At 43.2% G+C, this 27031-nt stretch overlaps 1 long non-coding RNA gene across 2 annotated transcripts in view; it reads left to right on the top strand.

Annotated features, from left to right (window-relative positions):
* Positions 1–26890, top strand: part of LOC138744972 (uncharacterized) — a 50807-nt gene extending 23917 nt beyond the window's left edge. Inside the window, exons 3-4 of one of the 2 annotated variants that reach the window (XR_011345913.1) lie at positions 5407–5557; positions 25907–26890. This is a non-coding gene — a long non-coding RNA (uncharacterized lncRNA). Of the gene's footprint in view, positions 1–5406; positions 5558–11006; positions 11118–25906 lie in introns of those variants that run through there. The other variant, XR_011345909.1, reaches the window with a different exon arrangement.
* Positions 26891–27031: the final 141 nt, after the last annotated feature.

The raw sequence follows: 27031 nt of genomic DNA, 5'->3' as shown, positions 1-27031 counted from the left end.
TCATGAGACAGAGAAATTAATCGTGCGGATGCAGCAAGTAATTTCAAATGCAAATTGGTGATCAGAATTCTTTTTTTTTAAATTTTTTATTTTTCACACCATAAATCACATTAGCCATGATATACACTATTTCTTTTTCACACATATACAGTGACTTTTTCTCCCCCCCCCCCCTCCCTCCTCCCAAGCCACCCCCCCACCCCCCCTCTCATCCATTTTAGGTATACAATCTAGGTTGCATTAAGCCAGTCAGACAATGTTGTCATTCAACAAAAATACACCAGAAATTCTACTGAGTCCATTCTTTTCTTTCCTTCTCCTTCCATCAACTTAGGTAATGTTTGTCCCCGGTAGGTTTTCGCTATTGTATTTAATGTAAGGCTCCCATACTTGTTTGAATATTTCAATATTATTTCTTAACCTATATGTTATTTTTTCTAATGGAATACATTTATTCATTTAAATTTAGTAGTTTCTTCCTTTTAATTTGGTTATGTATTCCATTAATATTTAAAGTCATATAGTTCAGCGTAGCCATTTTATATTTTGTTTATCTTCTCTTTCCGTTTTTCCATCATTACCTTTCCTCCTTTTCCATTTCTGTTTTCTTATTTTCAACTCTTTATAAGACAACATTCCTACAACATCCAACATTTTCCTTATTCTCCTATTTCTATCTTCTTTATCCCCAATCTCCCCTTCCCCTCCTGAGTTGTCCTTTATCCCTTGTCGGACAACCACATCTCCCCTCTCCATTTGGATTTGCGAATCCACTCGCAAGCGTCAACTGATTTTGCAGTGACCGCTATTTCCCCCCACCCAGCCCCCCCCCCAGAAAAGATTTCACTTTTCATATGTCACAAAGGTCACTCTTTTAATTCCCTCCTTATTATCTCTATTCCATTACCTTCCCTTATTAATTCTTGTCTATACTATCTATATTTTCCTCTAAGTACAGATACATTCACGTATGCACATTGTCTCTATTCACTCTTATACCTCTTTACCCACATACATATCAATCGTGATCATTTTTACTCTCATTACCCGTCTTCATCCCTCAGTCTATTTTTGTCTTTACTCACATACATATCAATCATGATCATTTTTACTCTCATTACCCGTCTTCCTCCCTCAGTCTATTTTTGTAATTGTTCTGCAAATTTTCGTGCTTCTTCTGGATCCGAGAATAGTCTGTTTTGTTGTCCTGGAATAAATATTTTCAATACCGCTGGATGCTTTAGTATAAATTTATACCCTTTCTTCCATAAAATCGCCTTTGCTGTATTGAACTCTTTTCTCTTCTTTAGGAGTTCAAAACTTATATCTGGATAAATGAAGATTTTTTGCCCTTTATACTCCAGTGGTTTGTTGCCCTCTCTTACTTTTTCCATTGTCTTCTCCAGTACCTTTTCTCTTGTAGTATATCTTAGGAATTTTACTACAATAGATCTTGGTTTTTGTTGTGGTTGTGGTTTAGAGGCCAATACTCTATGTGCCCTTTCTATTTCCATTTCTTGCTGTAGTTCTGGACATCCTAGGGTCTTAGGGATCCACTCTTTTATAAACTCCCTCATATTCTTGCCTTCTTCATCTTCCTTAAGGCCCACTATCTTTATGTTATTTCTTCTGTTATAATTTTCCATTGTATCTATTTTTTGAGCTAGTAGTTCTTGTGTCTCTTTAGTTTTTTTATTAGATTCCTCCAATTTCTTTTTTAAGTCTTCTACCTCCATTTCTGCTGCTACTGCCCGCTCTTCCATCTTGTCCATTTTCTTTCCCATTTCTGTTAAGGTCATATCTATTTTATTCATTTTCTCTTCTGTGTTGTTTATTCTTTTTCTTAAATCATTAAATTCCTGTGTTTGCCATTCTTTAAATGACTCCATGTATCCTTTAATAAGAGAAAGTACCTCCTTTGTCTTGCCTTTCTTTTCTTCTTCTATTTCACTGTACTCTTCCTCTTCCTCTTCTTCTTCCTCTGGGTTGGCCATCTGTTGTTTCTTTGTTGCCCTTTCTTTCTCTTCTTTCTTGTTTCTATTGTCTTCTGTGGTCTCTTCTTGCTGCAGGTGTTGGGCAGCTGTCGTTGCCGGCTGTGGAGATCGACTCCCCAGCTGGTCCCCCCTCCCGTCGGTGTGTTTTTTTTCATGCGCATCACGCATGCGCGAGGAGTCGCGCATGCGCGGTTGCGCACTTTTACTCGGCTCAGCGAGCCATTTTTGTAGTCCATTATTTACCGACCTGAGGGAGCGGGTTTCTCTCTCCGCAGCGGGCCTCTTCGAACAGGTAAGGCCTTCACCTTTTTCCTCCGTTGTCTTCTCTTCCTCTCTTCTTACCGTTGCTTTCGATTTTTCTTTTTTTGTCGCCATCTTCTTTCCACCTTTATACTCACTTTTCTGTAACTTTTATTTCTGTGCCTTTGTGTTTTCCTTTGTTTTTCCCGACTTTTCTGGAGAGGGCTGGAGTTCACCGTCCGGCCACTACTCCATCACGTGACTCCTCGTGATCAGAATTCTTAAGGAGATGCAAATCCTTCTTTGCTGAGGTCCGTGTTCCGCACTCCAGGGTCAGCACCATGTCCCAGAAATTTTAGTCCTCTACATGAACAGTTAGCATAGCGGTTAGTGCATGCTGTTACAGTGCCTGTGACCAGGGATCAAATCTGGTGCTGACTGTAAATTAGTCTGCACATTTTCCCCTTGCCTGTGAGGGTTTCCTTTAGGTGCTCAGGTTGCCTCCCTCTCTTCATAACATTCTGTTGTTGTAGGTTAATTGGGTGTAATTGGGTAGTACGGGCTCGTGGGCCACAAGGACCTGTTAAGATGTTCTATGACTAAATTTAAACTTAAAATAAATTGAAAGCTTTAGATGGCAGTGAAGAGGAGCCTCTGGATGACCTATCAAATCGACCCATTCATTCCAATGAGACAGCTAAAATTCTCAGAAACAATGGCTTATTAGCTGAATTGTATTTAACTCTGTTTCATTGGAGAGAAGGGTAGTAGATTTGCTGAAGGTGGAAGTCTTGGAGGAAGAAGCTGATAGGAGGAAGACTCTGATTGGAGGTCCTTGAGGAGGTCTGCAGTTAGGATTTAAAAAAGGGTCAAGGCAGCTGAAAGAACCTGATTGGAGGAAGAAGCTGAGTATCGCTATAAAAGTGAGGGAATGTGCAGCACAGTGGGGTGAGTCAGAGTGTTGAGGCTCAACAGGCTTCGGCAGGAGAACAGGTAAGAGGTTTCGAATAGTAGGAGTTGAAGAAAGAAAGGGCCACCCCATTCAAGGAACAGAAAGGATTCAGCAGGAAGTGGCATCTCTAGGGTTGGTATCACCCAATGTGGTAACTCATGGTGTCACCCACCCACACTCCCCTCCCCACCTTGGGCTTCCTCCCACACCAGACCATACAGAATCCTTAATAATATTTTTTGTACTAATGTACTTGTAAATTGTAATTTCTGTATATCACTGAATGTAATGGCAATAGTATTTGAATACTAACAACAAAATATTTTCTAAAATCTTTCTATATTGAATTATAACATTATTAGTTAGAAACATAGAAAAATAGGTATTGGAGTAGGCCATTTGGCCCTTCAAGCCTACTCCACCATTCATTATGATCATGGCTGATCATTACCCAGTTCCTGCCTTCTCCCTATACCCTCTGATCCCCTTAGCCACAAGGACCAAATCTAACCTCCTCTTAAATATTGAGAAGAAATTGGCTTTTTTTTCCACTGAGGATAGGTGAGATACAAAGCAGAGGACATGAGTGAAGAGTGAAAGGGGAAATGTTTAGGTGAAATATGAGGGGAGCTTCTTCATCTAGAGAGTGGTGGGAGTACGGATTGACCTGCCGACTGAGGTGGTGAATGTGGGCTCCATTTTTACATTTAAGAAGAATTTGGAGAGGTACGTGGATGGGAGAGGTAGGGAGGACTATGGACTGGGTGCAGGTCAATGGGACTAGATGGAAAAAAAGGTTTAACTCAGACTAGAAGTGCTGGATTGGTCTGTTTTGTGCTGTAGTGTACTATGGATCTTTGGTTTCCAGATGTCAGCATGTCAGAGAAATTCTACCTTCAACATCACCTTTCTCCAATCAGAATTTTTCCTCTAATGGTCGCGTTCTGTTTCTCAGACAGTGTCTTTGATTTCTCTGTTGGAGCAAGTAGCCTCCCAACACCTATGCTATTGATTCCATATAACCACAGAACATTATACCACAGAAATAGGCTGTTTGGCCTATCTAGTCTGTGCTAAACTATTATTCTGCCTTGTCCCATTGACTTGAACGCAGATGATAGCCCTTCATACCCCCCTCATACTTGTACCAATCTAATTTTTTTTCTTAAATCTTGGAATTGAACCCACATACACCACTTCAACGGGCAGCTCGTTACACACTCTCACCGCTCTCTGCATGTCCTCTAATTTTTCTCTCATGTAACCTGTCCGACAAAGCGTTGAATAAAGATTTCAATGCAGGGGACACCGGTGCAGCAGATAATGTTTACATTGGTTATTTTGTCCATTCAATGAACATGGGGGATTTGGAAAAAACAGTACTGATTATTTTCTTCCAGTGCTCTGTTATATCTGCTGTTGGTAGTTGAAGTCTAAGAAGCATTTAAGAGGGCAGGGATAACTTTTGCCTGGTAAATCATGACTTTGTGCTGATTTGGATGTATTCACCTTTAAACTTTTCTTTGGATGACCAATGTCTATGCTGGCTTTTAATAGCTAAAGACTGGAACACCATCAAATGAAGCAAGGTTGACAGAGGCTTTTCTCTTTGCAGCGACAGAGCGTGAGAGGTGATGACTTAATAGAGGTATATAAGATGATGAGAGGCAGCTAGCACTTTATTCCTGGGATGACAACAGGAAATACCAGAGGACATCTGTTTAAGGGGAGTGGATGAAAGTTTAGGGGAAATATCAGAGGTAATTTTGTTTTTACACAGAGTAGTAGGTGCCTGGAATGCATTGCCTTGGATGGAGGTGGAAGCTGGTACAATAAGGACATTTAAAAGACTGGGAAGGATGAGGTGGTGGTGGAGTAGGTTTACATAGATCAGCGGAACATTATGGGCCGAAAGGCTTGGACTGTGCTGTAATGTTCCGTGTTCTACATTTTTGGCTTTAATCAGTTAAAGTGACAGTGTTACTTGAAGGTCACTACCACTTTCCCTGTTGCTTCGGTCATGGGTTATCTTGTGTTAGGGTTTCCCATAATCCATTAATGGATGTTAAACTAGAAGTAACTATACTGTCAGAAGTTACACATTTAGTACTTTTCTGCAACTCAGCTCTAGCTTGTAAATTTCAGCTTACTCAATGACCACATTCTTGAGTTAAACCATTGCAAAAATGTCACCATAAATACTTTGTTGTTTTTAACCAGGTTGATTAATGTGCCAGAGCTGACAGTTCCCAACTCAGAATAGAAGCAACAGACTTGTTCAGACAAGCCGAAAGCCAGACCCGATTCTGTTTGGTCCTCCTTTAGTGAACGAGGAAAGAAGATAAGGTGACCACTGCACAGAACACACAGGGTAAGTGTGGAAACATAGAAACAAAAGAAAGAGCAGGTGTAGGTCAGTTGGCCCCTCAAGACTTCACCCATTGACTATGATTCAAGCTGATAATTTATCTCAAAATCTCACTCTCTCCCCATATTACTTGACACCTTCTGTATCTGTAAGTGGGTACAGTTATAATGTTATATGGTTAGGAGGAGTTTAGAAGGAAATGGACCAAATGCAGGCAAATGGGTCTTGCCCACAATTCCACTTTGGTTGGCATAGATGAATTGGGCTGAATGTTGGGTTGAGTATTGTATGACTGCATGACTCTATCTGGAATTTTATCCTCTTTCTTGTGTATATGCAATAACTTAGTTTCCACAACTTTCTGTTGCCCTCGGAAGAAATGTATCTTTGAGTCATGTAAATGAGTCGCTGACTGAAAGATTGACTGACCATTTCTATCTATGAACCTGCTCAGACCCTCCAGCTTCTTGTTCACTCACAATCTCAGTAACCGCAGATTTTGGGTTTCTTATGAACACAAATACAGTTTTTTTTTCAATCTCTCTTTTCATTGCAGTTCCATCATTGAATCAGAGAGCAATGCAGCACAGAAACATGCCCTTCAGCCCATCCAATCCATGCCAAACTGTTATTCTGCCAAGTCCCATTAACCTGCACCATATCCTTTATACCCCTCCCATCCATGTACCTCCCCAAATTTTTCTTACTTTTCAAACTCCTCGGCCACTCTCTGCATGAAGATGTTCCCTCCAATGTTCCCTTTAAATATTTCACCTTTCGCCCATAGCACATGTCCTCTAGTTCTTGTCTCATGTAACCTCATCCAGGAACCTGTCTGGTGAACTGGGACTGGTCTCCCTCTCCAGCAAACATCATTTCCTCAGTAAGAGACCAAAGCAGACACATTACCTGGTTATGATCTTAACAAATCTCTGCATGTTCACAGTGTATTACAAGATATCTGCGCCTATGAGGGCCAAGATACAATCTTCTTTCTTTGCTACATTTTGCAGCTGCATTTAAAATGAGCATTAATTATTATGTAATTCAAGTGTACCCAATTACATGTATCGAAGATCACCATACATTTCTCTACGTGAAAGAACTAAAGTCAAGAGCATGGTGCCTGCTCAGCCATTTTAATTTGAACACTGCTGCATTTTTACCTCAGCACCACTTTGCTGTACTTACCCCAATGTCCCTTGATCCTGGTATTACCGAATAATCTGTTGATCTCTGACTAGGTGCATGAACCAAGTGCTGACACACTTTCATGGGTTTCCTCACATCCATTATCGATCTCCCTCCCAGATCCACATATTCACCAGCTGAAAACTGTGGACCAATGCAATTAAAAAAAAATCAAATCTTGCCTTAAAGTGGCAGATTCCTGGAATAAAATTTTAACACACAATCCATTACAACAGATTTTTCTGACACTGTCGGGTTTGTCCAGAGCCACTTGAGATGACTTTCCTACTCACAGAAGTGTGTACGCATTAATCATTTAGATTTGCAAATCTTCTTCTTCTTTGGCTTGGCTTCGCGGACGAAGATTTATGGCAGGGGTAAATGTCCACGTCAGCTGCAGGCTTGCTTGTGGCTGACAAGTCCGATGCGGGACAGGCAGACACGGTTGCAGCGGTTGCAGGGGAAAATTGGTTGGTTGGGGTTGGGTGTTGGGTTTTTCCTCCTTTGTCTTTTGTCAGTGAGGTGGGCTCTGCGGTCTTCTTCAAAGGCGGTGGCTGCCCGCCGAACTGTGAGGCGCCAAGATGCATGGTTTGAGGCGATATCAGCCCACTGGCGGTGGTCAATGTGGCAGGCACCAAGAGATTTCTTTAGGCAGTCCTTGTACCTCTTCTTTGGTGCACCTCTGTCACGGTGGCCAGTGGAGAGCTCGCCATATAGCATGATCTTGGGAAGGCGATGGTCCTCCATTCTGGAGACGTGACCCACCCAGCGCAGCACAGAAAATCAACAATAAGAGTCATTGTTTTAGTGAGTCAAAAACTCATAATTGTACGTCCTGGAAACAGGCCCTTTGGTCCATGCCAAACATGATTGCAATCGGAGATGCTCCCATTTTTCTGCATTGCGTCTATATCCCTCCAAACGTTTCCAATCCATTTACGTCTAAATGTTTTTCAAACATTATAATTGTACTAAGCTGCATTACCTCCTTTGGTAGCTCATTCCATAAGATCACCACCCTCTCTGCAAACCACTTAGGTCCTCTTCAGATCTTTCCCCTCTCACCTGAAGCACATGCCCACTAGTTTTATATGGTACCTATCCACCCTACCTATATAAATCTCTAAATAGTTGCCTCTCAGCCTCTGTCAACCCAGGTGAAGCAGTCTCAACTTATCTAGTCTTTCCTCATAACTCAAGCCCTCCAGTCTGAGCAACATTGTTGTGAATCCATTCACACTTTCTCTAACTTAATCACATAATTCATATAGTGTGGCGAACAGAACTGTACACAATAACCCGTGTAGTCTGGTGAATGTCTAAAATGGTGGCAATGTGATCACCCACTTCTTGTACTCAATGTCCATTTTCCTGGAACCAGTGTTACCATTTTCAGGGATCTAAATCTTTATATACCACGGTCACTCTGTTGTTCCATATCACTTTCCAGGGCCTTGATAATCTAAAGGCTTCCTAATTGCATTGGTACCTTTAGATGAAGAGGGAAAAACCTCCCCAGAAGATCGCACAAATTTATTTTATTCTTCTTTTGATATATCCAAAATGATATTGTGGATGTAAGATGGAGAATGTAAGGTGTGCATTCCCTCAAATAAAAACCAAAACTGCTGGAAACATTCAGCAGGTCAGATAGCCCTGTGGAAAGAGAAACAGAGTTAACAGAATTTCAGTTCAAGGAATTGCAAAAGGTTGGCTTGCAGGTACGGCGGGCTGAATAAATTGAATGTTGGCTTTCATTGCTAGAGGGATTGAATTTAAGAACAGGGAGCTTATGATGGATCTATTCAAGGTACTGGTGAAGCCACATCAGAGTACTGCATACAATTCTGGTCTCCCTACTTCAACTAGCTTTGAAGGAGGTGCAGAGGACGTTCACCAGGTTGATTTCCAAGTTGAGGGGGTTAGCCTTTGAGGAAAGATGGAGTCGTCTGGGATTGTACTCACTGGAATTTGGAAGAATGAGGTATTTTGCAGAAACTGATATTATTATGAAGGACATAGATATGATAGAGGGAAGTAAGTTGTTTCCTTTGGTGGGGGAGACTAGGACTAGGGGACATAGCCTCAAGATTCAGGGTAGTAGATTTAGGATAGAGATGAGGAGGAACTGTTTTACCCAGAGGGTGATGAACCTATGGAATTCTCTGCCCATGCAAGAAGAGGAGGCGACCTCAGTAAATTTATTGTAGACAAGGTTGGATAGATGTTAACAGAGCAAAGGGAATGATGAGACATGGATAAAAGGCAGGTAGGTGGAGATGAGCCTTCATCAAATCACATTGAAGGGTAGAGCAGACTAGACAGGTCGGATGGCCTACTCCTGCTCCTGTTTATGTTCTTATTTTCTTATTTTTCATTTTTAAAAAAAACCCTTTATTTCTCTTCCCATGGATGGTGAGTGTTTGCCGCATTTTCTAGTTTTATTCAGATTTCCAGCATTTTCACCTATTATAAAATTATGAGTGGCATCGATAGGTTAAATAGTCACAGTCTAAAACTCATGGGCGCGTGTTTAAGATGAGAAGGGTTCTTTGCGCCTGCTCCAATAAAATCAAGTGCCTCAGCTCCAATTTCCCATTGATTCCTCTATCTTCTGAATGTACAAATTAATTTAGTTCAGTGGTTCCCAAATTTTTTGGGCTACCATCCCCTTGGTTCCCAGGCCCCATGCCTAGCACCCCCCCCCCCCCACTTCCCATCCCCTACATACATACAATGAACACACACCTCTCTTTTGGTATTAGGCCTACCACAAATTTAAAACAGCAACTAATTTAACACTATATTCAAACACATGTATTTCACAAATAAAACTTCTTATTAATCAATTTATTTAGCAATATGAAAGGGTAAATTTACATTTCAACTGTAACTACAATGTTGTCTGGCAATTGGGAGCTCGATGGTCAGGGAGAAGATCAGCCGTCGCGTGCTGGATGGGCAGGCAGTTGGGGCGAGGATCAGCCATTGGGTGGTGGATAGGCAGGTGGCCAGGGTGAGGATCCATGATCAGGCCATCTGGAGCTCGATGGATGGGCGGTCGGGGAGAGGATCAGCCACCAGGAGCTGGACGGGCTGGTGGCTGGGGCAAGGATCAGCCATCGGGAACTCGATGGGCAGGCAGCCAGGTGAGGATCAACTGTCGGGAGCTTGATGGGCGGGCGGCCGAGCCAAGGATCTACGATTGGCCAACAGGGCCAAAAATATGAGGGTCAGTGTATTTACACATAATTTAAATATACATTACAACCTGAAGATAATTTGAAATTCTTACACATCTGGAGCCTTGCCACTTGCCGACGTGAAGGTGGCACGAGTCCTGTCCAGAGCATACAAACAAATATTCACGCCCCCGACCGCTGCTTTCTCTTCACCACCCCCTTGGATCTTTCCACCGCCCCCGGGTGGGGGGGGTGTGGGGGTTGGGGCAGCATCCACTTTGGGAATCACTAATTTAGTTCTTATTAACAATTTGGTTTTCTTTGTCAATTACACTGGCCAATGAAGATTTTACTCCCGAAACTCTTTTGGGTACATTTTATGGATTTTGAGCGGTTAATCATCAAAATCACCTTAAAATTTTCCTATCAATGTACCCTTTTCTAGATATAACCTATTTTTTTGTGATTTCCTGTTATATTTTAAATCTACTTCAAGCATACAAAACTATGAAGCGCAACATGTCATTTGCACTTGGGCTTCTTCCCTGCTGATTTTGATGCAGTCCGTGACAAACATAGTGAAAAGTTTCATCAGGACATTGTGACCACATAATCCTCACTTTTTTCAGTAAGCAAACCTTTTAAAAAAAAATTATTGTCTAGTTTGTTGCTTTTTTCCTCTGCCTCACGTATCAAGTTTTGTTGATCTTTTAAAAACACAAAAATGCTGGATAAACTCAACAGGTCACGCAGCGTCCACAGGCGGCAAAGGTATATAACCAACAGATCAGGCTTGAGCCGCCGCCTTGTGATTTTACTGCAAATGTAGACATTTGTGCTTCAGTCAGTTGAGCTATTACTTTGCATTATTATCCTCTGTGACTTACTTCTAAAGGTTCCCAATGTACTTTCAAATGACTCCTCCAGATTCTGTAGATGAATGTTCCATAGTTTAAAGCCTTTATCTTCTGCGCCTGCCCTTACAAAGTTTGGCCGTCAATGAAAGACCTTTGAAGCTGCAGCTGCATTCTCTGGTAATGAAGTGGCATTTACTTGGAACCATTTTATCTTCCTTTTAGTGCACTTTATATAATAAATGAAGGATATTTATGGACTCACCTGTTCGAGCTACACTGGAGCATTGTTCAACTGAAGGACACTTCACCTGATGAAAAGGAAGCGAGGGTGAAATTCACCGTAACCAAAATGAACTCGAGCCATTCCACACGAGTGCTTTTTCTTTGCTAACTAATTTACTGGAAAGAGTTTGTTTTCCTCTTTTGCAAGAAGCCATGCATCCCATTGAGTCAGGGAATCACAAAGCAAAGAATAGGTCTTTCAGCCCAACTTGTCCATGTTGACCAGGGTACCATACTGGGCTACTGGCTTGCACTTAATGCATCTCCTTCTAAGCCCTTGCTATGCATATCTGTCCAAATGTCTTTTGGACATTGTAGCTGAACCCACTTCTACAGCTTGATCTGGTAGCTCATTCTGGATACAAACTACCCAGATATCCATGAATATCAGGGTACATGCTATGGTATCTGACGCACGATCAATTACTCAAAGACTGAATTTGCCGAGACTGAAGGCTTTTATTTATAAGAGATGGACAACATCCCTGTGTTTGTCAGTCATGCTGACCCAGACTTATACTGGGGGCAGGCTTGTGGTATGACAGCCTTCATGGGGAAGAAAGGGGGAGGAGTCATGAGCCAGCCAGTGAGACCAGGATCAACCAGGAAAGGTCATGACATTTATATATGGCATGCAAATATATACAACAGTGGTTTCACCACAGTATCCCTGATATCAGAGCATTTCTATACAAAATTAAGCCACAAATGCAAAATAACTTTATAGCTCAAAATATAGAAATCCAGAAGGACTTTCAATGAGCAGAGGAGCCGAAAATTATGTCGAATAGTAGGAGATTTTCATCCTTGTAAACCTCCTCTGAACCCTCTTCCAAGTCAGTAAACCTAAAGGCATACATGGAGAAGGAAACAGAATGCCCACTTCAGATTGCTGATATTTTATAAGGTTCTAGGTTTGGCATTCATATATGGATAAATACAATATTTGCTCAACTGTGTGAACTATGCGTGTGCACGTGTATGTGTGCACATGCGTGTGTGTGTGTAGTATTTCTCAAATGGTGAGGGAAATTAAAAAAGTTGATTCCCTTTAGATTCTTTTTCATCTATAAGGACCAGATCAGGTTCTGGGAAATTTAATCTTGTAATACATTTCCTTTCCAAACTCCCACTCACGATTAGACTCCTGAAAATTCTTTATTTTATCCTTTCTAATTTTGTGCCAAAACCATTGTTTATTGTCTGTAACACGTTGCCCTTGAGCTGCATGACCTGTAAGACTAATTTGGAGATCAGTTTAAGTGCAAATAGTCTGCAATGACATATTGGCTGTTCTAGTCCAGTATAAGCCTAAGGAAGATTCGATTTGAAAGGATGGTGTAATTAGGTTGACATAGTTGCTTAAAATACCCTTACATTATAAACTGCTTAGTTTAACCATCAGCCTTAAGAGCAGAAAGAGGCTACTCAGCTTATTGAATCGACACTGCCATTCAAGCATAAGCTGATCCATTTTCCCATTAAGCCCCACTGTCCTGCCTTCTCGACATAACCTATGATGCTCTGGCTCAAGAACTCATCAATCTCTGCCTTAAATACACCTAATGATTTACCACCCTCTGGCGGAAGAAATTTTTCTGCACCCACCTCTGTTCTAAGTGGATGCCCTTCAATCTTGAAGCTGTGTCCTCTTCTCCTGGACTCTCTCACCATAGGAAATGACTCTTCTACATCTTTTTCTATTCCTTTCAACATATGAAATGTTTCAATGAGATTACCACACCCCCCCCCCCCCCAAACATTCTCCCAACTTTTAATGAATACAGGCCAAATATGTCAAATATTCCTCATATAATAACCACTTCATTCCTGAAATCATCCTTGTGAACCTCCTCTAAACCCTCTCCAAAGTCAGCACATCATTCCTTAAATGAGATGCCCAAACTGTATGAAATATTCCAAGTGAGGACTCACCAGTGCCTTATAAAGCCTCAACATCACATCCCTGCTCTTATATTCTATTCTTTTTTAAATGAATCCCAGCACTGCTTTTGCTTTCTTCATCACTTGTCCAACAAGCAAGTTTACCATCAGACTATCCTTCATGAGGACTCCCAGGTCCCTTTGAATCTGGGTATTTTCAATTATCTTCACATTTAAAAAATATTCGGTCCATTCATTTTTTTTCCATCAAAGTACATGACCGTAAATTTCCAACACTGTATTTCATTTATGACTTCTCTGCCCATTCTTTTGATCTGTGTAAGTTCTTCTGCTACCTTAACACTACATGCTCTTCCACCTACCTTTGTATCATCTACAAACTTGGCCTTAGAGCCATTCATTCCGTAATCCAAATCATTAATATGCAACATTAAAAGAAGCGGCCACAATGGAAGTGACATCAATGGAGTCGTAAATGAGGAGACGGATAGATGGTGTAATTCCATTTCACTGGCATTACACCATTACCCATATTTAAAATTGCCTTTCCTTGTTATCGACCAGGAAGGAACAAAATTTTTTCCACTAGACTATTCTTTGTGTTCTAAGTGGACATTCATTTAATGACTTTTGGAACAATGCAATCAAGGGCTTATGGTCAGTCTCTACACTGATTGCTTGTCTTGACACAAACTGATGAAATCTTTCACAGGCGTATGTGATGCTGAGCAGCTCCTTCTCAAATAGAGCGTATCGCGTCTCTGTGTCTGTCATTGAGCGTGATGCATAGGCAATGGGTTGCCAGTCATCATATTTTTACAGAACTGCACTAAGCCCACTATGTGATGCATCTGATGATATCTTAATGGGTCTCGCTGGGTCATAAAACCTCAGAACTGATTCCACTGTGAGCAGTTTCTTTAGTTCCCTCCACGACTTTTCGTGCTCGTGATCCCACTCCCATTCAATGTTCTTTTCTGTTCGTCTTCTCAATGGAGCCATCTTTTCTGAAAAGTTGGATATGAATTTACCCATATAGTTGACCATTCCATTAAACCTCTGCCCATCCTTTTTGCATTGTGGCCTTGGCATGTTCCCAATGGTGGACACCTTTCTGGGATCTGGTCTGATGCCCTCACTGCCATTAATATCTCCTACAAATGTTAGTTCTGTCACCTGAGCTGGCATTTCTCTCTATTCAGCTTCAGGTTTGCTTTCTTTGTTGCTTCCAGCACTTTCCTTAGTCTCTCATCAAGCTCCATTCTCGTGGTTCCCCATACTGTGATGTCATCCATTGAGGTATTAACTCTGTCCAGGTGCTCATAGACCATATGGATAGTTTTGTGATACATTTCAGGAGCTGAGACCATTCCAAATGGTAACCTTAGGAATCTGTATCTGCCAAATGGACTATTGAACGTGCACAGTCTTGAACTTTCTTCATCCAATTTTAATGCCAAAATCCTGATGATGCATCGAACTTGCTGAAAAACTTTGCATTTGAAACTGTGACATGATTTCTTCACATGCCACAAGCTTAAAGAGTTCTCTCTTTATTGCTCTGTTAAGATCTCTTGGATCCAACCAAATTCTAAGCTTTCCATTATTTTTGTCCACAACAATGAGTGAACTCACCCACTCCGTTGGCTCATCTATCTTCTGATAACAGGTTTATCAGCAGCCCCTTTTACACAGCTACTTCAAAGCGGGAATATTGTGCCTTTATTGCGCCATGATTTCTGTGTAAAAGGTACAAACAAGAAAGGGGGGGGGAGTTATTGCAGTCCCTCCTTTAAGCTGGAAGCAGAGGTAGTCACAGCGTCAAATTGATGTCTGTGTAAAAGGGGCAAGTCACAGGGCAGGACTAGGATGGGAATGTGTATGTTATTCTTCACACTTAACGCCTCAAGTCCCGCCACTTTTGCTCCCAGAATGCCGACTTGCTGTATAAAATGACACAATGGCCTGGCATGCTGCTGGTGTTTGGTTCAGTGTAAACAAGCAAAACGGGCTTAATGACAGGTTTTCTTTACGGCAGTACTGTGGGATCTCAGTGTGAAAAGCCCAAAGCAAAGGCCAAAAAAAAACTGACAGTCATTAAAAGTTCACTATAATTTCGGTAGAAACCATATTGGACAGCAACTGGTAAAAACGTAAAACTTGATACGAGAGATAATGAGGTAATCTGAATAACTACACAAGCAGTTTGGAGGGTGAGGAGTTAAAAAGGAAAGCCTGCAGGTGCTGTGAGTGTCTTTCGATATGTACACAAAAATTCTGGAGAAGCTCAGCAGATCACCCAGTATCTACAGGGTTTTTTTATGCACCAAAGTCAAATTATCTCCTGCTCGCATTTCAAATGAAAAAGGCGGATTTACCGTTTATGCTGAGGGCTGAAAAGATGGATCGTGCAGTCCTTTTATGTAGCCTAGAGTAGCGGGCTGGCTTCCCAGGGCAAAAGGGGGTGGGATGTGTGGCACAGCAACGACAGCCCTAACACCCCAATGTCTACAGCAAAACTGCCCCACACCTTCACAGCCCTCCATCCCCATGCCCCGACTGCCCTGGCTGACCACCCCTCTGCCCTGTTGCCTGACAGCCCCTCGCCCCACTCCCTGACAGCCCTCTTGCCCCGCTGCCTGACAGTACCACAGCCCTGCTGCTTGACAGCACCACCACCCCACCCCTCTCTCTCTTCCATTCCCCCTTCCTCTTGCCCCATCTCCCTCCTCTCAACTCCACACCAATTCCACTACCCCCACTCCATCCTGACAGCCCCGTCGCCCCACTGCCTGACAGCCTCATCAGGACCGGGGGAGAGCATGAGAGAGCGGTGTTGGGTGAGGGAGCGGGAGGCGTGAGTGATCAGGGCCACATGAGGGAACGGGACACTACCACCTTTGGCAGAGGGAATCTGGATTGTATTGGACCCACCAATCCACCTTTGGACATTTTATGCAGGTAAGTGGAATGTCTTAAAGGTAGAGGAAACCTTTCTTTACAAAACGCTAATTTTCATTATAAAAGGGCTTTATTAGAAGCAAAAGGTAACGAGTGTTTTGATCCTTTTGTCAAGGTATAGGCAAAAAGTAGACAAGCACCCAAATATAAAGATGTGGGGGAGAGTGGAGGGAAGAAGGAACAGGGGCAAGAGGGTCCAACAGGTCCAACAGGACCAACAGGTCAAACAGGGACCAACAGATCCAACAGGGGCCAACAGGACCAACAGGTCCAACAGAGTCCAACAGGAAAGGGGTGGATATGGGTGTGAGGACAGAAGAGAAAAAAGTAGAGAAATGATAAGGGGGAGGAAATAGCTCCCTGAATGGAGAGGGAAGGGAATGTGGAGCTGAAATAAAGGAGAATGAGGTATAAGAAGAGAAGGAGAGAGAGAGAGAGAGCGAGAGCGAGAGCGAGAGCGAGAGCGAGAGCGAGAGCGAGAGCGAGAGCGAGAGCGAGAGTGAGAGAGAGAGAGAGAGAGATGTTAATGCCATTGGATTGGAGGGTACCCAAATGTAATATTAAAGTTCAAAGATCAAATGTATTGTCAGAGTTCACACAAACATGGCATACAACCCTAAAATTCTTTTTTTCCTGCAGTCCAGGCAATATCTCTAATCAGTAGTATAAATTGCATAGTACTCAATAAAAAGATATGTTTACAAGAAAGAGAAATGAAAACAAAGAAGGAAATGTATTGCACAAATACAGAAATAAATAAATATTCAGTAATAAGTACCGTGCAAAGTCAAAGACTTTAATGTAGTCTTTTGTTTAGATTTCTGATAGTTTCTGAACCTGGAGGTCTGAGTCTTGTGGTACCTATACTTCTTTCCTGATGGCAGCAGAGAGAACAGAGCATGTCCTGGGTGGTGCAGATCCTTGATGATTGCTGCTGCTCTCCGACGGCAACATTCCATGTAGATCACACATGTCAAACTCTGGCCCGCGGGCCAAATTCAAAAATGTATTAGAGGTGGCCCGCCCTGCAGCGAGAGCCGATACTGTTTTTTGGTAATGTCACCCCCACCATCCTCCCCCTTCATTGCCCATCCTTCCCCATTGTAACACGAGAAGTCTGTCGATGTCATCAGCTGGGAAGCCAGTTGGAAGGCTCCCCGCACAACCAGTCACTTCTCCCACCTGTCGAGCGGTGCGGCGGATGGGTGAGCGCCTGTGATTGCCTGTCGGCGCGACGGGCATGGCAGGCTGCGCACGGCCCCCGGGCAGCGCGAGCCCCGCGCGACTGGCACCGATGGCCCTTCCTCAGCGCGAGCGCACTTCTCCCGGTCGCCACGGCCTTCAGCGCTTGCACCCGCGCGGACCCCAGGGACGGCTGGTTCGGCCCTGCACATGAATAGAGAGATGGTGGCTGTCCGCAAAGGCTGATCGGCAGCGCGCTGGGCCTGAGTGGGTGGGTAAGCAGGGGTGGGCAGAGGGTGTAGGTGAGGAGTAATGGGCAGGGGAAGTTATAGTGGTGCGAGGGGCAGTTAGAGGGAGGGATGAGTAGAAGGAGGGGTGGATAGGGAAGAGGTAAAAGGGGAGGGGCAGGGCGAGTAGGGGAGGGGTGATTAGAGGGTGAGAGACGGGTAGAGGGAGGAACAGGTTGAGGGGAGAGGCAGTAGAGTGGCGTGTATAGGATGGGGTGGGTAGAGGCAGAGCGAGTGGAGTGAGGGGTGAGTAGAGGTTGGGTAAAGGACTGGTCAGGTAGAGGGATGGTGGGTCGAGGGTGAATAGATGCCTAGAGCCTGAGGAGTGAGCAGGAAATGCTGAGTCCTGATGCAGGCCAAAATGGACACAGCCTGTGAATGCTGACTAGATCTCCATAGGGACCAAATATGTTTCCCTCAGGTCAAGCAAAGGGTGAACTTGAGCTATCTACTCCTGACCTGTAACATTATCCTCCTAAAGTTATATCCTAAAGTTTAACATTACATATGTTGAAAGAAGAGAAAACATGCAGATGTTGTTGAAAATTTTCAATAAATATTTAGTTCGGCCCTCGACTTAGTCCAAATTTTTAATTTTGGCCCTCCGTGAATTTGAGTTTGACACCCCTGATGTAGATTTTCTCGATGGTGGAGTGTGTTTTGCCTGTGATTTTCTGGGGCTGTGTCCGCTACCTTTTGCAGGGCCATGATGCAGCCCAATTTTCACTGCACATCTGTACAAGTTTGTCAGGGTTTCTAATGTCATACCGAACCACTGCAAACTCCTCAGGAAGTAAAGGCATTTTCAGTGTTGTTCCTTCAATTTGTGGGTGGTCTCAGTTTGGCAATGCACAAGGCCATGGACAAATATGTCAGGGTGGGAAGGGGGTGTGGAATTAAAATGGTCAGCCATCGGGAGGTCCTTATTATTTTAGTTATTGTAGATAAAGGCTTGATGGAAAAAGGAATGGAGATGTACCATGTTGGGTGTTGTGGGTTAGATGTGGAAGAAATGCAGAGGATAAATTCCAGCATGAGTACTTGGATAGAATGGCCTATTTTGTCCCCTAATACTTTCAAAATTCAATTAGGATATATTATAGAAAAGTTAATACAGTGTTAGGCCCTCACTCCACGATATCAGTGCCAACCGTCAAGTGTCTATCTGTATAAACACACAATGCTAGAGAAACTCAGCAGGTCAAACAGTGTCATAGCAGAGGTGAAAATACATAACTGATATTTTGGGCTTGAGCCCTTCCTGAAACATCCGTTATGTATTTTTTTCCTTTGCGATATAAAGGACATTGTTGGACCAGCTGAGTTTTTCCAGCATTCTGTGGGTTTCACTTCAACCACGGTGTCTCCAGATTTTGTGCTTTACATGTATCTATCTGCACTAATTCCATTTACCAGCACTTGGTCCTTAGCCAGTGATGTCTTTGCAATTCAAATGGCCATTCAGATATTTATTAAATATTGTGGAAGTCTCACCTTCTTTGACAGTACATTCCAAATTCCAACTTCGCTCTTGATACAAAAAGAGGTTTTGGTCAAACCTCCTTTTAGCTTCTTATTCAAAACATTCTATGGACAACTCTTCCATGGGGAAAGGTCCTCTATGTGTGCTATATACCCTATGTGCCTGCGAAATCCTCCAGGTCAGCTACCTTTTGGGAAACAAACCCAAACCCAAGCACAGTCATAGGGAGTCTCCTCTTATCCTCTCCTCTGTAACTGTGTCACTCCTTTAACTGAAAAGAGACCTTCCTCTTCCAAACTTTGATTTACGGATGCTAAGTTTAACTGACATACAGGGGTGAACAAGATAGAGGCAACATATAAAATGTCCTTGTAATGTTCCAAAATTACGACTTCCATGGTCAACCTTGTTGAAAATCTACAAAGTTCTCCCTCACATTCCGAGATATGTTCAACTCTCAGGATATGTTCCACTCTCAGAATGAGAAAGGAACTAATGACAAAGGAACAGTAACTTTCTAACACGGAACAAATTCCTTTCCTTTCTCCAGATTTGAAATTCAGAGCTGCACTCATTGTTGACATAATCACCTCTGGTTGAAGATATTTCTGGAGATCTGGACATTGTATTATGTGACAAGATAATGTAACATCTGCCTGCATGATGTCAGATCACATGGCAGCTATCCATGACAGGCTAATGTTCTTTGTATTAACATTGTTGCATTGACCAGCAGTTTGGTTCCATGGACATAGTTTCAGCTGGTATCCAAAAACCAACGGGCCATATATAATGTCAGAAAGCATACAGTCATGCACCTTGGTGGAAAAAAATAAGTGAGCAGATTATTTTTTTAAAAGGTGATAAAAGTGAAAATACCCAGATGCAAAGGGATCTGGGAGTCATCGTGCAGGATAACCTGAAGATAAACTTGCAGGTTGAGATGCTGGTGAAGATGGCAAATGCAATGCTTGGCATTCCTTTCAAGAGGAATAGAATATGAGAGCAGAGATGTGATGCTGAGGCTCAACAATGCACTGATGAGATCTTACTTGGAGTATTGTCAGCAGTTTTAGGCACCTCATTTAAGAAAGGATCAAGATATTCAAAGGAGGTTCACTCGAATGATTCCAGAATTAAAAAAAACATCAAGTGAGGAGCATTTGACAGCTCTTGGCCTGCATTTGTTGGAATTTCAGAAAATTATGGGGATCTTATTGAAACGTTTCAAATGTTGAAAGGCATGGACAGTCTAGATCTAGAAAGGTTGTTTCCCACAGTGGGAGACCCAAGGACAAGAGGATACAACTTCAGAATTGAAGGGTGTATTGGAATTTCTTCAGCCAAAACATGGTAAATCTATGGAATTCATTGTTACAGGTGGTTGTGGAGACCAGGTCATTGGGTGTGTTTAAGGCAGAGATTGATTGCTTTTTTTTTAGCCAGTGCATGATTAAATGGCAGGGCAGACTCGATAAATAGCCTATTTCTGTTCCTACTGTATGTCAGGTAGAGACCTCTGTGTCTCAAAGCAAAGCTGCAAGGAATCTAGAAAAGCCGTTGTTTTGACATTTGTTCATTTTTTTAACATAACATAACAATTACAGCACGGAAACAGGCAATTAGGCCCTTCTAGTCCGCACCAAACCAAATACTCCTCTCTAGTCCCACCTACCTGCACAATGACCATAACCCTCCACCTTCTTCTCATCCATATACCTGTCCAGCTTTTTCTTAAATAATACAATTGACTCTGGCGCCACTATTTCTCCCGGAAGCTCATTCCACACCGCTACCACTCTCTGAGTAAAGAAGTTCCCCCTCATGTTACCTCTAAACCTCTGCCCCTTAACGCTTAACTCATGTCCTCTTGTTTCAATCTCTCCTACTCTTAACGGAAATAGTCTATCCACATCCACTCTGTCTATCCCTTTCATAATCTTAAATACCTCTATCAAATCCCCTCTCAACCTTCTACGCTCCAAAGAATAAAGACCTAATCTGCCCAATCTCTCCCTGTACTCTAGATGCTTAAACCCAGGTAACATTCTGGTAAATCTTCTCTGCACTCTCTCCACTCTGTTTATATCCTTCCTATCATTAGGCGACCAGAACTGCAGACAGAACTCTAAATTAGGCCGCACCAACACCTTATACAATCTCAACATCACTTCCTATATTCCATGCAATGATTGATAAAGGCCAGCATACTAAAAGCCTTCTTCACCACCATATTCACATGATATTTGCATATCACCATTTCAACCAGCCATTATTGACCATTTCAGAACAGTAGCTTCTAAGGTTGCTTCAGAAGGCAAATACTGACCCAAGACTGCAACACGAGATCCAGCTCCAATGGTTTCATCAAGTTTGTAGATGACACAAGAATAGTTAGCTTCATGGGCAACTCTGATGAGTTGCACTACAAAAAAGAGATGGATAAAACCTTGTGAAGTGATGTGAGAACAACAACCTGAGACTCAATGGTGACAAGATGAAGGAGATGACCGAGGACTTCAGGGGGGCCAGGAACAACCACCCTCCATTACACATCAACAATTCTGTAGGAGAGAGTGCGGAGAGCACCAAGTTCCCTGAAGTTCATTTAACTAGTGACCTCTCATGGACACTCAACATCTCCTCACTTGTCAGGAAGGTGCAACACTTCCTGAGAAAACTGAAGCAGACAAGGCTACCACCCACCATCATGTCAATCTTGTAGAGGAGCTCTATCGAGAGTGTCCTGGCAGCTGCATCACAGTGTGATACAGTTGCTGCAGAGAAATGGATCAGAGATCAATCCACAGGATTACGAGAGTGGCAGAGAGGATCACTGGAGACGCCTTCCATTCCCCCTCCCAAGTCGTGATCTACCAAAATAGTTGTCTAAAGAGGGTATTCAAAATCATTGAGGACCCCTTCCACACTGTACACAGCATCTTTTAGCTACTCCCATTGGGGAAAGTTACAGGAGGATCAGTGCCAGCACCACCAGGCTGTGGAACAGCTTCTTCCCTCAGGCAGTAAGAATGGTGAACAACCAAAGGAACTGCTCACATGAACCATCCGAAACTCTCATATTCATGAAACAATATCTATTTATTTATTTGTTAAGATAAATACTAGTCCTGCATATGGATTGTTTGTCTGTATGTATACCATATTATGTCTGGTTGTACGTTTGTGTGTTTTGCATCGAGGACCGGAGAACGCCATTTTGTTAGGTTCTACTTGTACAATCAGATGACAATAAACTTGACTTGAGTTGAGATGAGTCGACTTTTATTGTCAGCTTTGATTCACAAATAGGCCAGACTGGATAAAAATGGCTGACTTCCGTCAATGAACCAGATGGGTTTTGTAATAATCCTCCAGTTTCATGGTCACTTGTGTTTTAATCCCATATTGCAGGTTATCCAAATTACAAATTGAAACCAAGCAAAAATGAAATTTTGTTTTTTGTTGAAGTGAGATCCCATGGTGCTGTGAATGAACCTTTCATAGCAGTGACATGTAGAAACTAGTCAAAGTTGACAAATGCAAAAAACAGTAAAAAATTAAAATGCAAAGAGTCTTTTGTATGCTTGATATTTTTAAAAAAAAGGCTGATTGAGCTTAAGTGAAATGCAAAAGTCTGCATACACCGTGATTGAAGTGAAAACACAAAGCTGGAAAATGCAGCCAAGGTCAAACAGTGTGTACTTTATATAGGAGAGATGAAGCTACTTAACCAACATTGAAGGGCTCAAGCCCAAGACGTTGGTCGTGTATCTATATCTTTGCTATATAAAGTACTGTGGTGGCCCACTCATGTGCGGTCGAATCAACGAAAATGGTGGCCGCACATGGCTAAGAAGATTCTCTCTCAAAATGATGCTGGGCTTTCCCCCTCTTCGTTGCAGCACAAAACCCGCGCGCACCAAGAATCTTTTACATGCGCGGGTGACGTCACTTCCAGGGAAGGCGCCGGGAATTGTAGGTGCAAAAAAAGTCGGTCCAGTGAACGCTGATTTGAACTACAGCTCCGACTGAGCTCACCTGTCTGTATGTTGCTCTGTGTGTAGCAGTACACTGTTTGGCTGTTGAGTTTTTCCAGCATTCTCTTTTTACTGATGAATTTAATATCTCTTTCAACATGGTGGGATTTGAAAGGATAATTGCTCCAGGTGTCCGGATGTCTCTTATGCATCTACATCTTTAACCATGTCTATAACTTCATCTGGCATATCTTGTCCTGTGATGATGCGAGATGATCCACTCTGACATTGTGCTACCAATCAACCACAATCAGACTGAGCTTCATGTTTAATAGGCTTTAATCATCTTAAAGTGTCACCACAGCTTGCATGTTGCTGGCCTGGTTCCAGGGCAGGTATTGAGTGAGGGGTTTGGGCGTAACAACCTTTATGGGGATATCTGGGAGGGAGGAGTCACAGGCTCAGGAGGTGGGCCAGCCCCTACAGCACATACATTCATACATCTATATACATGGTGGTAGCACCACAGACATCGCATATTCAGTTCTGCCCTGTGAAGAAATTTGGGAAATTCCTGCCAGATAAAAGTTGGTTTCGAAAAGGAATACTTTCATGCAGTGGATGGTTGAAATTTCTATTGTGTCAACGCTGAATGAAAAACAGATCCGACTCAAAACATTGACTCACTGGACAAAATTTTTTTTTTTAAAAAGTTTGCTTCCTGACAAAAAAAATGGGGAATATAATTGAGAACTTTAATCTGAACACAAAGATAATTTCATATTTGCTGTATCATGTAGAAAGTTGGAGAAATATTAAATTAACTTTTGTGGAGTTTAGCATAATGCTGACAACTGACCTAAAATAGCTTTGCCGCTGATTTTCCATTTGACGTCTCTCGTGTCATTGTCCAACAGTAGTCGGCCAGCATTGACGGATTCCAGTTGCCCTGAAACCGCTTTTCCATAGTCACGAGTCCTGGTGAAACCTTTCACCATGTTCGTCACTGACTGCGCCACGATCTGCATTTTCAATGACGTTAGTGATGCACTTCATGATTTTGGATGCTTGAAGATGACTTAAAATATGACAGAATTCACAAAAATAGGTCATATCTAAAAAACAATACATGATAGGAAATTTTTAAGGCAATTTTCATGATTTGCAGCCCACAATCCATAAAATACACCCAAAAGTGTTCAGGAAGCAAAATCTTCCTTGTCCATGTTATTTCTCTCTATGGATGATGCCTGGTGAGTTGAATCCCTCTAGAATCACATTATTTGCTCAATAGTTCAGCATCTACATGTTCTATGCTTCTTTGAGAGATTTTTACGAGCAGGGAAAAGGGCAAAAGGGCAGGGTGATGGTGGTGGGGGGGGGGGTGGGAGGAGGGAGGGAGGTTGGATTGCACTTGCTTAGAACCAACACAGGACTTAAAGGGTTAAAGCAGCCCCTTCCTGTGGTGTAGCTATTCTGTGATGCTGTTAAATGGTCAGAAGCACAAATCTACTGCTATCTGTGCCCTCCATTCTTGGCACAAAGTGTATACAATATTTTATGGTGTGAAGCTCTCTAAATCTGTTCTAGGTCAGGGTTACACCAGATAAAGTTTCCTGCTGCAGCTCAAACAAAGGAGACTGTTATTGAATCCACACCTACAATCTCTCCACATCAAGCAATGTCATTTGATTAATGATTCTGAAACCCTTTGTACCAGCAAACTTTATTCCATTGAATTTGGTTGATCAGGTTCACAGCATTTTCCCCTTTTATTTCAGGTTCCAAACCTCTGCCATTATTAACTTTGACTTAATTTGCAAAATGAGTGGGTTTGGTGGCATTGGCCAAAACAAACCCGGACAGCCGGACATCATAGAGAGGGGGCACCAGGGCGATTATAGACAGTGGAACAACAAGCAATCTGGTGGATGGGGATTGTAAGGTAAAAACATCATGAGTTGAGACCGGAGAAGGAGTCACCCAGTACTAAGGAGTAACAGGATGCAGGTGTGACCTTGTACGCTCAAGATAAGTTTGGCACTAACAAGCTGATGAGCAGCAGACTAACAGTGAAGGGTAGCAACAGCTTATTCATTGGACTGTGTAATGGTATGATAATTTACTAAGTGTGTGTCCTGAGGTATAAAAAAACACCACTTGCTGATATCAGGAGAATGCGCCTTCTTCAACTAACACTGTTAGTTGCAAGTGTTACAATCCGGTAATAAAGAACCTTGATTTCGACTCAGTCTGGTGTCTGACTCACTCATTCTCGAACAAAGCAGACCTAACAGGACTCAGCAAGCTACACCTCATCCATAGGAAGTAAAGGGCAATGAACGATTCAGGCCTAGGCTCTTCAATAGGCACGTATACCTGACGATGGTTCCAGGCCCCAAAGTGTCATCTGCCTTTTACTTCTTATGGGTGCTGTGTGGCCTACTGAGTTTCTCCAGCACCTTCGTGTAATGCACTCAACTTCAGTATCTTCAGACTTTCATGTTTAACTCTTTGTTTTCTATGAGCTTTATTGTGGAGCAAAAAAAGTGCTGGAGCTTGGCAACTTGATGGGATAATTAGGGGCCAAGACAATTGTGACTTCGAGCAGGCTTTTGATTCTCCCCTGAAGAGAGGCTGTTCTACTGCACCCAGCGTGAACCCCCACGAGAAGAGACTGCCTCCCAACTGCAGTTGCTCCTTGTGGGTACCGTAGCTCTGAATTGTGCTGCTGTTGTCAGCCCTCAGCAGGGGGGCTGACTGCCTGTTCCTGGTGTCCTGTCCCAATGGGGACAGGATGCTGACTTCTGCTCCTGTGTCCACGTGGAAGTGTTGTCCAGACCGTCGGTCCCAAATGTACAGGAGCCTGTCTTGGTGGCCAGCTGTCAGGTCCCTGAAACATACATGACAGCTTGATCCGGTGGGCTCCAGCGCCCCACCTCTGGAGCGCTGCTATTCTCTCGGTGGCTCTGTATGGGTCTGGCTGCAGGGTTTAGTGACAAGCCCCACGGACACTGAGCACTCTCTCTTCTGTTTCCACAGAACATCCGCAGGTGCTACGACTTTCCGGGGTTCACTGAAATCTGCATCAGCCAGGAGCAGTTGGATGTCCTCGGGCAGTTGCTCCAGGAATGCTTGCTCAAAAATGGTGTCGGGCTCCTGTTTTCCCAGGTGGACCAGCATCTCGATCATGAGCAGACGAGCCCCTCTCTCATGCCTTGAGAACCCAAAGATCTCGATCAGCAAGTCCTTGAAAGCTGTGTTTGTGTCTTCCGATGGGTCTCCTGGATGAAGTTGGCCAGCTGGCCTGTTGTGTCCTGGTCCAGGGTGCTCACCATGTGATAATACTGGGTGGATTCTGCTATGATTTGTCAGATCTGGAACTGGGTCTCAGCCTTGTCAAACAACACGTGCGGTTGATTCATCCAGAAGGTCGGCAGCTTGAGAGCAACCACGTTGACTGCTGCCTGTTTGCTCATTGCTGGGTTTAGATGCCATCTAAACTGGTGGGGTCACCAATTGAATCCACGTGCTACTCGAAAGGAGACACACATACGTAGTGTAGTCAGATTAAGCTCTGAGTTTTATCAGGGCTCAGGCCTGACTTTTATACTTGCACTGTTCCCGCCATGGCCCCCCCTTGGCAGACATCACAACATGCATAACAAAAGCAGATTTCCTGCATGTGGGTGCTTTTCCGCGTAACAATTCCCTTCTTCCCCGCACACTGTCCCTGCCAGTGCCAATTTGGGGCTGCTGGCCTTTAAACTGCCCTTGCCATTCATCTGCCGGTTCACTTGTTGGGGCCAGTACCGCTGTGCAGGCTGCTAGGTTTTGGTTGCGCTCACCACTCAGAGCACTGGCTCAATCGCTGCCGCTGCGAGTCGTCATAGAAGGACCTCATCTTGTGTAAGTGAGGCCAGAAACAAATGTAGTTACATGAAATCTGGAGTGAATGTTGAGAGAAATCCAGTTATCTGTCTGAAGTAATATAACCACATAACACGAATGGGTCACAGCCCAGAGATATAGGTGATAATGAGGAGGAGGGGTCTGGGGATTTGGGGAAGAGAAGGGAATGAAGATGATTATGAGGAGGAGGGGGTTGGGGATTTGGGGAAGAGAAGGGAATGAAGGTGATAATGAGGAGGAGGGGACTGGGGATTT

Source organism: Narcine bancroftii, chromosome 1 (assembly GCF_036971445.1).
Source record: "Narcine bancroftii isolate sNarBan1 chromosome 1, sNarBan1.hap1, whole genome shotgun sequence".
In the NCBI taxonomy this organism is placed as follows: domain Eukaryota; kingdom Metazoa; phylum Chordata; class Chondrichthyes; order Torpediniformes; family Narcinidae; genus Narcine; species Narcine bancroftii.
Note: the sequence above shows the minus strand (reverse complement) of the source record. Positions and strands in the feature narration are given on the sequence as shown.